Genomic DNA, 12,172 nt, shown 5'->3' with positions numbered 1-12,172 from the left:
TAAGTCTGTAGAGGAGAAAACAGCGATGGGATTAAGCAGCGAGTTGTGATGGTGTCAAGACCAGAACCCAGACTCCTGGGTCAGAAAACCTGAGTTCTAACGCACCCTCCTTCCTTTGCTCTCTGTGTAACCACGAGTTTAGCTTAATGGTACTTTTCTTCTGCTGTGGTTTAAATGAGAAAATGTGTGCGTTATCACTCAGATATTTAATACTACTTTGGGTAGGGGACCCATTTTCCTCTTCTCAAGGACTAGAGGAAATAATTAAGAGTAATATGAAGATAAGAAGCTACTTAGAGTTGTTTCCTAAAGTGATTCCACCTCATGCACTCTACTTTTATTTATTTTTTATTAATTTTTTTATCGAAGTATAGTTGATTTAAAATATGTTAATTTCTGCTGTACAGCAAAGTGACTCTGTCATACACATAGGTACATTCTTTTTTAATCTTCTTTTCCATCATGGTTTATCCCACGATATTGAGGATAGTTCCCAGTAGGACCTTGTTGTTTATCTATTCTATATGTAATAGTTTGCATCTACTAACCTCAGACTCCCAGTCCTTTCCTCCCCCATCCACCCTCCCCCTTGGCAACTACAAGTCTGTTCTCTGTGTCAGTGAGTCTGTTTCTGTTACGTAGATAGGTTCATTTGGGCCATATTTTATTTTATTTTTTTATAAATTTATTTATTTTTGGCTGAGTTGGGTCTTCGTTGCTGCATGCGGGCTTTCTTTCTCTAGTTGCAGAGAGCGGGGGCTACTCTCTGTTGCGGTGCGCACACTTCTCATTGCGGTGGCTTCTCTTGTTGCGGAGCACGGTCTCTAGGAGCGTGGGCTTCAGTAGTTGTGGCTCGTGGGCTCAGTAGTTGTGGCTCGCAGGCTCTAGAGCGCAGGCTTAGTAATTGTGACACACGGGCTTAGTTGTTTCATGGCATGTGGAATCTTCCCGGACCAGGGCTCGAACCCGTGCCCTCTGCATTGGCAGGCGTATTCTTAACCACAGCACCACCAGGGAAGTCCTGGGCCATATTTTAGATTCCACATATAAGTGATGTCATATGGTATTTGTCTTTCTCTTTCTGACTTTCTTCACTTAGTATGATAATTCTAGTTGCATCCGTGTTGCTGCAAATGGCATCATTTCGTTTTTTAAATCTACTTTTAGAATTATAATTTTTTTCTAATTGAACAAACGTAACTGAATGTCCATGCATTGATAATCGCTTTAAAACCATCAAAGATTAGCTCTTAGTTTTGTTTGACCTCAAACTTTGTAACGATGTGACCAGCAAACAGTATGTTCTAAAACAAGTGTTGGTGCAGGCTCTCTCTCTCTCTCTCTCTCTCTCTCTCTCTCTCTCTCTCTCTCTCTCTCTCTCTCTCTCTCGCTCTCTCTCTCTCTCTCTCTCTCTCTCTCTCTCTCCCTCTCTCTCTCCCTCTCCCTCCCTCCCTCCCTCCCTCCCTCCCTCTCTCTCTCTCTCTCTCCCCCTCCCTCCCTCCCTCCCTCCCTCCCTCCCTCTCTCTCTCTCTCACTCTCTCTCTGTCTATCTCTCTCTCTATCTCTATCTCAAGTCTTGAAGTTTATATAACATTGTGGGGGGGGCGGGGGGAGGGTGCTCGCTTTTCTCTCATGATAAGTACTTTGGAATGTGCATTTTCCTCTAATCGAGGACTTCCCATTGAGTGGTAAGAAGTCTTGGTGTAGAGAGATCATTTGCAAATAATCTCCCTTTGCTGGAATGTCCCTCCTTCCTCACCTTGCTGTCCTTCCCCTATCTTACTTTTTAGTATTTAGCTCCATTCCTTTTTCCTCTGGGATCCCTTTGCTGATCCTCTTGCCCAGTTGTGTTAAAACGCCTCCCTCCCATGCTCCCATCACATCTTGTCTCATCTAATGTTCTTTACCACAGCATGTTGTGATTGTTCTGTTTTCTTGTCTGTCTTCCTAACAAACTTTAAAGTCAGGGAATTGATCATGTCCATATCCCAGCACCCAGCAAAAAGCCTGATTAAAGGTGCTCAGGGAAATTGTGTTTGGAAGGAAGCCTTGAGTTTGGTGCACTACATTCAGAGAACAATAAGAATACACTACTTATCTAACAAAAGTATTTCTTCTTCCATATTCAAGCCTCATCTCATTTTTTTGTTTTTGTTCTTTGTTTTTACTAAGGAAACATTTGAGCTACAAGAATGAGCTCAGTGGTTTTCTTACTGTCATCAACATCCTTAGTATTACTGACACCCTATTGCTCTGTGCTTTTTAGATCCAGGGACTTTAGCGGAACCCTGGGATACATCCATGAATTCCCATTTCCACTGCTTCAGTTAGGAGAACGGAATCTTACAGTAATAGCAAAAAACTATATTTTTGCATTAGGCACATACATAGGCCAGCTGGCTGCAGCTGCAGTCTGTAATACCTTCACAAAGCCAATCCAGCAAAGCTGCAGTGACTTAGGTGCTGAAATTGAAATTAAGATTGAAAGAGTAGCAATTTTAAAGAGGCACTGGTCCCTGCTCCCCTTTTCCGTACTATGGAATAGTAAAGAGGATTAAAGTACTGCTGCTGTCAATCAGGTGATACTTAACTTCCCTTCAGAACTTCTGTTCTGTCTGGTTTCTGGATGCTGAGGCATAGAAACAATGATTATTATTGGAAGAAAAAACAATGAAATCACATGATGACATGAGTATTATTTAATTTATAATCTACCTAGTTAATGGATGACAGTTTCTTTTCAAAGAGTGTTCTCGAACCAGAATGGGGGAGAAAAACAGAACAGATTACAAATGAATTTTGACATGGTATAGAACAGCGAGGTCCTGAACCAAAGTTTAGCCAGAAAGACTAAAGATTGTCTGTTTTTGTTTATTTGGTTGGCTTTTTTAGTCTATTTTTTATTTTATTGAATGAAAGATTCTTTAAATTCTGTAGTGCTTTACAATTTGCAAAAGTTTCACACACATGATTTCATATAATCCCATAATAACCCTTTTTTTAACCCCCTACCACTATGCTGCCCCTCCCCCCTTTCCTCTCCCCACTGGTAGCCACTAGTTTGTTCTCTATATAGGTGAGTCTGCTTCTTTTTTGTTTTATTTACCAGTTTGTTGTATTTTTTAGATTCCACATATAAGTGATATCATATGACACTTGTCTCTCTCTCTGACTTATTTCACTTAGCATAATGCCCTCCAAGTCCATCCATATTGCTGCAAATGGCAAAATTTCATTCTTTTTTATGGCTGAGTAGTAGTCCATTGTGTGTGTGTGTGTGTGTGTGTGTGTGTGTGTGTACACACCCCCATCTTCTTTATCCATTCATCTGTTGATGGGTACTGAACATTGTCTGTTTATTCAGATCAGGAGGAACCTGTAGAGGCCTAATTTGTTTGAATTATCTGGGCTGAGCATATTTTCTCATTCTTCCCTTTGCACCATTTCTTAGAGATTCTGATAGAGACTTCACAGAGCTACACGACACAGTCTCCTAACTTATTCCTGAAGTTCATGTTCATCAGATGCAGCAGCAGCCTGACGAGTGAACGTGATGAATGAAGCTCATGGAGTAGATGGATGTCTCTATATTTTTCACTCAGCAGGACAACATAGTGAAGTTCTGTTAGTCTATTCATCTAGCTGAATCTTAGCTCTTAAATGTGTCAGTGTTACGTGGAGTCTTCATTAACTAAATTGTTGGGCTTTCACCTTACAAACCAAAGAGCATCCCATTTGTTAAAAAGAATCAAAACCAAAAAAATGAAAATTGTTTTTGTTAACACACAGTTATTTCCAGTGGTGAAGTTTGAAAAAGACAGGTTTTTAAATGTAAGCTATGAGAGACTTAGTAAATTTCAGATGAGAGCTTTTTTTTAAGATTTAATTAACTCATGGACTTAGGCACCACAGTCCATTTTCCCTGGGTAGCTGTCCCATTCACTGCACAGCTTTCCTAGTTAGGGCAGGTAATCACTATGTTTTATGGCTTCCATGCTGCAGAAATTATAGCTGAGTATAGTTAGCCCACCTTTGAGCTGAGGTGTATTTACATTTCTACATTGTTATCCTTTTAACATCGTATCCTTTTAAGGACTTAGGACTGTCAAGGTAGCAGCAGTGCTTTTTGTTGGTCAGATAATTAGGAGTGAAGGTAGTGGCTAGGAGGAAGGAGACCTTGTATTTTTTTTAAAAAAGGAAAAATAAGCTGTGAATGAATGCCCAGACATTGAAATTTCATATTATGGAAATCAGCAAACTTTCAGAAAGTAAGCAGCCTAATTAAGAATGAAAAATTGAACCCATTTTTCCTTTCCTTTGAGTTAAAATGACTGAGCTGGTAGAGGCCTTCAGAGGATGTCTTATTCCACCGCCACCACACCCCATTGCCTCATTTAGGCCATGTTTTTTTGTTTTCTTTTGTTTCTTGTTCGTTTGTTTTGCAGTACGCGGGCCTCTCACTGTTGTGGCCTCTCCCGTTGCGGAGTACAGGCTCTGGACGCGCAGGCTCAGCAGCCATGGCTCACGGGCCCAGCCGCTCCGCGGCATGTGGGATCTTCCCAGACCGGGGCACGAACCCATGTCCTCTGAATCGGCAGGCGGACTCTCAACCACTGCGCCACCAGGGAATCCCTGGCCATGTTTTAAATTAGCCCATAGAGGTCTCTCCATAATCTCTTTCTTATATATAGAATTGTCCATGACATGTTTTATAAAAAGTCAGTTGTCAGAAAGGAGTGGCATTTCTTACTTTAAAAATAAAATGTCACAATTTGTATCTTTTGGTCTGTGAGAGTCTGAAATACAGCTATGGCCTGATTAGGTGTACTGTTCTTGAATAGATATTTTAGATTTATGAAGTAATAAGATTCTGTCCCTTTGTTTATGGAAATTATAGTCTAGTTATGTTTCAAAAATGGTTTTGATTTATTGTTAGTGGTAAAGCTAGAGTGTTCTTAAAGAGAGAGGAAGTTACAGAAAGTTAAAAGCTGTCGTTCTCTCTCTTCATACTAAGAACAAAAGCAGATGACTGAAGTATTTCAGTGAGTTGAACCTCGAGTTAGAACTTGCCTTTCCCAGTATTGTAAGAAGTACTTTGCCTAGTTGCTGTGGAATCACATTTAAATTATTGAGTTGAAATTTATGATGTAGATCTCTATACAGATCTGCTGTGAAAGATAGATGTTGCAAACTAAGAATCTTAATGCTACCCCTACAACTATTTCAAGAACAAATATTGACCACACACTTGCTGTGTGGAAGGTACTGTGTGGGAGACCCGGGTACACAGCTGGAAGGACAAGGCTCTCAGCCTTGAGAAGCTCAGATTCTTGTAGGGAAATAGTAAACAGCCACATGGACCAGAGCAGGACCATTGACAGAACGTTGGTGTGTGCAAGGTGCAACGGGAGGGTTGCTGAAGGGAGTACCTGAGGTAACTTTAAGGATGTGTGGAATTTCCTGGTAGACAGGGAGGTGGGATGAGGATTGTGTTCGCACAAAGGAACTGCCTGGATAGAGGCTAAGAGGTGTTTGTTTTTAATCACTATACATCTTCTTAGGCATACTGTTAGTAAATATTTGGGGAGTCTTAAATTTTTGAATTCATGAGCCAGTTGAATGTAGACTCTGGAGTCAGCCTGCCAGCTGCCCCACTTGACTGTGCAACTCCAAGGTATTTAACCCCTCTAGACCTTGTGAGGATGAAACGAGAGACGATTTGCTAAGGACATAGTTCAGAGTTTGGCGTTTAGTAAGCTCTAGGTAAACGTGAATTGCTGTTTAACAGCGTCAACATTATCAATGTTCATTCTAGCCTTCTGGCAGTTTTGAATGCTTTTTGTTACTGAGGGTTCTGTGTCTGTGCTTGCTTGTCCGTAGTGTCCCGTTGAGTAGTGACCGAGTGCTCCGCAGTGGGCTGGGACTCCATGTGGGGAAGTGTGCATAGCTCCTATCCTCAGGCAGTGTCCAACTAAGCTGAGAATGAAAATGGGAAAATCTGACAGAAAGCGAGCGCACACTGAACTGTACTATATGGCTGTCTGTGCACATGTTCAGTATATTAATTAAAGTACAGGCATCTCTTGTTTTACTGCACTTCACTTCATTGCACTTCGCAGATAATGCATTTTTTACAAACCGAAGGTTGGTGGCCACCCTGCATTGAGCAAGTCTATTGGTGCAATTTTTTCAACAGCCTTTGCTTACTTAGTGTCTGTGTCGCATTTTGGTAATTCTCATAATATTTCACAGTTTTTCATTATTATTATATTTGTTACGGTGATCTGTGATCAATCATCTTTGATGTTATTATGACTCACTGAAGGCTGAAATGATGGTTAGCATTTTTTAGCAATAAAATATTTTTTAATTAAGGTATGTACATTTTTTTAGACATAGTTTAGTATGTACTTAATAGACTATAGTATAAACATAAATTTTGTATATACTGGGGAACCAAAAGATTCGTGAGGCTCGCTTTATGGCTATATTCGCTTTATCATGGTAGTCTGGAACTGAACCTGCAGTACCTCCGAGGTCTGCTTGTATAGTTGCTTATGTGGCCCACTTACTCTTCAAGGGGTATAGGCATAGTTACCAGAGAGAGCACAGAGGGTAGAGATAGTAGTTAGGCAGAACCAAAGTTACCGATGACTCAGAAAAAACGGAAAAACTTCTCTGTGTGGTGGACCTGCTGGATGTAAGAGAGAAGCAGTTGCCCCCATGGTGTGATTCCAGAGGTGCCGCCTAGATTCTCTCTCCCATTCACATCTGGGTAATTGAAATTCCATCATTTTGCAGGGCCACTTAAGGGGTCAACCACATATCTGTCATCTTTCTTTTAGAATGAAGGGATTTATTGTATCCTTTGCTGATAGTAGTTTTTGATCAGATATAGGAATGAGTGCTAAGTATAGAATAGGAGGTGGGTGCAGTTGAGGAGGGGGGTGAACATTGCCAGAAGTCAGACTTCATTTTGGTCTCTAACAAACTCCCCGACAAAAAGTTCAAGAGCAAACTGCCTTGCACCGTCTGCTCTGCTAGAAACAAGGGATAAACACAGAGATAAAAAGATGAGAGCTCCTCACCTCAGTGACCTTAGAATCTTACGGGCAGGTGAAAAGACAAAGGTAAGCAGGTAAGTGTAGTGCACATGGGGTGCAGTTACTGGAGAGGAAGGTGCAGGAAGGTTAGTGGCAAAGTACACCAAGGAGAGGGCATAGCAGGGGACTTCGGGAACTCTACAAGACACACTTTCCTTTGTTGTCCTCTCCAAGTGTCTGATTCCAGGCAGAGACAGGATGCCCTGAGCTCTCATTCCAGACATCTGCCACCACTGCCTCTCCTCCAGGCACCCCTTTCCTTCAGGGGTCCAGGGCACAGCAGTGAGCTGCAGTGCTTCCCGAGTGGGAGCTTGCAGTGATTCCAGCTGCTGTCCACTGGCTCCAGTCTCCTTGACGAGGGCCATATGCTCCTCTGAGCCCTGGATTTGAAATAGCTGCTGACCCTGATGTTGGGTGTTATGAAGGGGTAGGACTGGGGCAGGTTAAAGGATATCCAGGGAACCATAGTGTCTATAGTGTCGCATGTCTGTGTTGCTCTTTCGTACATAGTCCAAGTGTTTGGAATTCTCTTAACACACTTGAATCTTGAATATTTGAATATGATGAAAGGTTAATATTCAGAAAAGAATACTGTGAGGATGGGAGGTTGAATTTCATTATAGGCTTGAGTTCATTTAACAGCCCTTGATAAAAATTCCTAAATGCACAGTAGTAACATACTGAATTACGCACAGAGGGAACTTAGAGCTGATGGACTGCATAAACGGCTTTCTGGCGGTGTACGTTGACTGTTGAAATCCGTGTGAGAGAGGTGGCCATGGAAGCAAGGCACCGTGGGTGACTTGGCCACTTCATAGAAGTTTGGGAGACAACATTTAAGGCCTGTACCCTGAGGCGGGGGGGTTACTTCTGTCTCCCCTGAGATTTAAGATTTTGAACGCGTTTATTTTTATTTTTAAAGAGAATACTCAATTATCTCTCCTTCAGTTAGAGTCTGAAAAGCTGTGTTTAATAATAAACTTGGTGTGTGTATGTGTGCTTGTGTGTTTCAGTCAAAAGTTTCATAACAACGATAGCAGCAACTACACCAACAAAGCAAAGCTTTGTCCCATCATCTCTACCAAGTACTACAGTAGCTTGATATTTGGGACTTTTAAAGCCAAGAGTCTTAATGTCTGTTATTTACTATAAGAAAATGTGACGTCCTCATAGTAATCTGAAATATGTATAATACATTTTAATGGATTATAGAACTATGTACCACATTTCTATTTTATTAGTTTCTTTTTCTGTTCCTGGCTTGATTTAAATATCAAAATTCTTGGAAGAAATTGTTTAAAGGATTTGCAGCTTAACTGTCTAAAGGCTTAAATACAATTTCTTCATTGTTTCTTTGCAATTTCTATAAAAATACAATACTATTTTCATACAGGAAGCTGAAAAAGCAGGCTGTTCTAAAGGAAGCTGTTCTGTAGTTCCTTCCTTTCTAAACTTTAAGCTGAGTGCTTTTCCTCACTCCAAGTTCAAGGGCTTCGTTTACGTGCATGAAAATAAACTGAACAGCACCTGCCACTTAGTCACAAAGGGCATGTCTTGAAGCTGCGAAGCAAACAGATGTACTCAGTTTAAGCTTTTGAGATGCTCAAAGCATGTGGTAAAAAAATAAATTCCAAAACGAATAGTATGAGGAAATAGTCAGAAGGAAAGCATAAACAAACCAAGGGCTCATGTTTGATACCTGAATTGTGTACATTTTAATCCCAATACTGTCATCACTGCAGGGACTAGTACTTTGAAAATCTGTCCTTGAAAACACGGAATTGTCGCTGTTTTCCCAAAGAAGGATTTGGCGTATTTTATAGTTTTTTAAATTTCTTTTAAAAAATTTTTTTGTTGCACTCTGCAATAGCAAGAGGAGAGAAATAAGCAAAATACTAAATAATTCTGCTGCAAAATTATTCCGCTTTATCTGTCGGCTTCAGTTAGTTCGGGCAGTCCGCTCTAAATGTCTGCTTTAGTGTGGGTAAGTATTTGCTTGCTGAAGTCCGTGGTAGCTTGTTATTCTTCTTGACACTGACAGAAGAACTGAGATAGCTAACTTGTCTATATTTTTTTAGTAGTTGTGCTTGGTTTACATAAAACACTGGAAGCTCTATTCATGTTAACTTCTGTCAAGGCTCAAAGTTCACTAGCAAATTACCGAGAAACTCCAATTTTACTAATTGTCTGGGAAAATATGTAGAAGCCTTGCTAGAAATATTATGGCTACATTTTGTTATCAGCAGAGTTCTATGCACTGACAGTATGAGGAATAACAAACATAAACTCTGGTCTTTGCCAAGGAATCATACAAGATTTCCGTCATAGATGAGGCAAACAGGGTCTGAAATTCTGTTACTGAATCAGAATAGGAGGGGAAGAAGGAAACAATAAGGGTCAGTATGGTTTGCCCTTTACTCTCAAAATCATTTTAATGACCCTTAGGGTAGGGCTTGTGTCCTGGTTACTCTGTTGCCCTGACACTTGCTAGATAGTTAAAAACAGTGCCTGACTAGGCTCCCCACGAAAGGACAGGGCAGGCTTATCTTCAGGAAGGTCCTGGATGGAGTCAGTCCAGCAGCTTTGAAGCTCTGGTTGGATATTTGCAGAGGCCAGAGCCAGGTGGCTAGTTCCATCGTGTGGTGTTTGTCAGTGAAGTGTGGCACCAAGGGTCTCAGTGGGCAAATAGAAAGGGCTGTCATGGAAGGAGCTCTGAAGGCAGAAAGGAGACAGGGGTCCAGTCCCAACTCTGTCAGCGACTGACTAGTTTTGTGACTTCAGACAAATCACTTCACTTCCTTGGACCTCTGCTTCCTCATGTGTAAAGTGAGGGAGCTGAATCCCATGATCTCAGAGGTCCTGGCCCCTCCCAGCCTCCAAACCAGCCTCCAAATGCTGTCATTCACCAGTGTAGCACCGTGTCTTCCATCTTGTGACAGTTACACAGCCCCTCTCCTGGAATTTGGGTTGAAATTGTTCCGCAGTACGTGGTCAGTCACCAGGTTCTGTTCATTTCTCTCTGAGAAATGTCTTTTTTCTTTTCCTTTCGTCTTTCTCACTGCCTCCGAATTTGACTAGGCTCTCACCATGCTCGTCAGGATGTTTGCCTCACCCTCTTGCCTTTCACCCTCCTTTCCTCCAACCCCCATCCTATTTCTGGTCCAAGTGTAAATCCCTCCTTTCCTATCCCAAACCATCCCATCCCATGCTGTGGGTCTTATCTCCCTTAAATCCTACTTTCATCATGAGCATTTTCTCGTTTAGAAATCATCAGCCTGGCACTCTGTGGTAAGATACTCTGTAATCTTGTCTCACCCTATCCATCTGACTTTGTTTTCTACCACTTTCCAACACACCCCACTATGTAATAAGACTGGTTTTAGCACTGTTTTCATAAGCATTCCATACTCTCTCCTGCCTGTATAACTTGTTTATTTTGTTTCTTTCATCTGGAATACTTTTTTCTTTTCATAACCTATACATTTAACAAATTCAAGATGCAAGAAAGGTAGGGTAACTGAATAAGGCTCAGTAGCTTGGAGATGGGAGTGGTAGAGAGAGAGGTGGGTTAGCCATAGCATGAAGGAAAGAACATTCAAGAGCCAGGGGGAAGGACAGGTAGAGGTTAAACACGCACAGATTTTCAGTCATAGGGAAAGGAAATTTTAAAGAAGCTCACCTCCATCAAGTAGCCTTTGCCTTCAGTAAAATAGAAGCCAAGTTCATCTGCTGAGTGATGGGGGCGGGGGTGGGGGGCGTGAAGCTAGGGACTTGAAGAAAGTAGAAAACCACCACCTGCCTTGGGCTTTGGGATGGGCCTTACCAGAGGTGAATACAGTATTTACTGGAAAACATTATGAATCCAGTTGACATGAATTACCATGAGTTTGTGATGGACTCATTTCATTTTCTGAATTTGTTCAGCCGTGCTTGGTTTTAGGGATCTACATGGGGAAACCCTGACTTGGATATTATAATTGTTGAAGTGGCTCTATCCCTCTGCTGCCCTGCACCCAGTTCTAGGCTGGATGCAGAGGCAAGTGAGGGCAGAGGGGCTGGTTAACTTAGCAGAGGGAGGAGCTGCAGCCTCAGGGATGTGCCACATGTGTTCGTTCTCTCACTCTGCTAGTTGCTCCTTTTCTCAATCCTCTAACACCTCTTTCCTTGCCTCACAGTCACTTAATGGCCTCACTCCCATTCACTGAGAAGCAGCCATAAGAGAACATCCTCAACCTTTTCCTGCCGAACCTGCACCCGTCAGATGTGTGCCCCGCACCCAGCCTTCCGCCCTCACCGTGCGTGCAGTTCTCCACTCACGTCGAAGGCATTCCTTCTGTACAGGATGCCATCCTCTCACCTGCCCAAGGGCACCGCTCCACTGGCTTTCGGCTTCCCTCCCGCCCATCGGTTTTTCCCTGTTCAGGGGCAAGTGTGGAGTGGGTGTGGCATGGGTTTAAGCAGCATTGAGGGTCTGCCGAGCAGGCGCAAAGAAGTAGCGGAGCTGAGTGCCCGACCATGACGTAGAGGAGGGGAGAGACCATCAAGGTATGAGGGGCAGTAAAATGGTGGTGGGGTCAGTGGCGTGGAGACCCCAGGAGGTGAACGGATTGTTGGATCCAGAATTTGAAAGAAAGTGAGCTGGGAATCTGAGGTGGTAGTCAGAGGGTAGGTGCCAGAAATTGTGATGCCAGAGGCTAAGTCCTGGTTTGGCGAATGATCGTGGGGACAGGTGGCTGAGGAAAGATGAATTGTTGGACAGCAGCCACGGTAGTCGTGACAGAGTCTCATGATATGACATTCAAAGCCGAGAGACTTAGGGAGGAGGGAGAGAATGGTTTGGAAACCACAGTGATGACCAGGGTGATGCCACCTTGCCTCCAGCCCAGTAGCGCCAGGGCTGTGGGAGGGACAACCAGCACCACGTGAAAGAGCTGCAACAAAGCCAGGTGACAGCCAGGTCTCCTGCTTCTCCTCTCACTCCTCCCGGGTCTGCTCTCAGCCCAGCAGCCAGAGCTGTGGTTTTACAGTAGAAGCCATTGTTCTCATCCCCATCTTACTCAGGGCACGCT

At 42.7% G+C, this 12,172-nt stretch overlaps 2 protein-coding genes across 12 annotated transcripts in view; both read left to right on the top strand.

Moving 5' to 3' along the window:
* Window positions 1-12,172, top strand: part of MRTFB (myocardin related transcription factor B) — a 200,553-nt gene that overhangs the window by 26,880 nt on the left and 161,501 nt on the right. The window contains exon 1 of one of the 11 annotated variants that reach the window (XM_022552257.3): window positions 11,558-11,648. The exons of the other annotated variants lie outside the window; for them this stretch is intronic. The gene's annotated coding sequence lies outside the window, so the exon portion shown is untranslated. Of the gene's footprint in view, window positions 1-11,557; window positions 11,649-12,172 lie in introns of those variants that run through there. 11 annotated transcript variants of the gene reach the window in all.
* The window catches only part of ERCC4 (ERCC excision repair 4, endonuclease catalytic subunit), a 184,421-nt gene that overhangs the window by 148,120 nt on the left and 24,129 nt on the right, over window positions 1-12,172 (top strand). The window contains exon 15 of the mRNA XM_022552226.3: window positions 11,279-11,648. The gene's annotated coding sequence lies outside the window, so the exon portion shown is untranslated. The remainder of the gene's footprint in view (window positions 1-11,278; window positions 11,649-12,172) is intronic.

The sequence above is a fragment of the Delphinapterus leucas genome, chromosome 15, assembly GCF_059928025.1.
Source record: "Delphinapterus leucas isolate spDelLeu-1000000601 "Yukka" chromosome 15, BTC_Dleu_Yukka2, whole genome shotgun sequence".
NCBI lineage: Eukaryota > Metazoa > Chordata > Mammalia > Artiodactyla > Monodontidae > Delphinapterus > Delphinapterus leucas.
The sequence above is the reverse complement of the archived record's forward strand: the minus strand, read 5'-3'. Positions and strand labels throughout refer to the sequence as shown.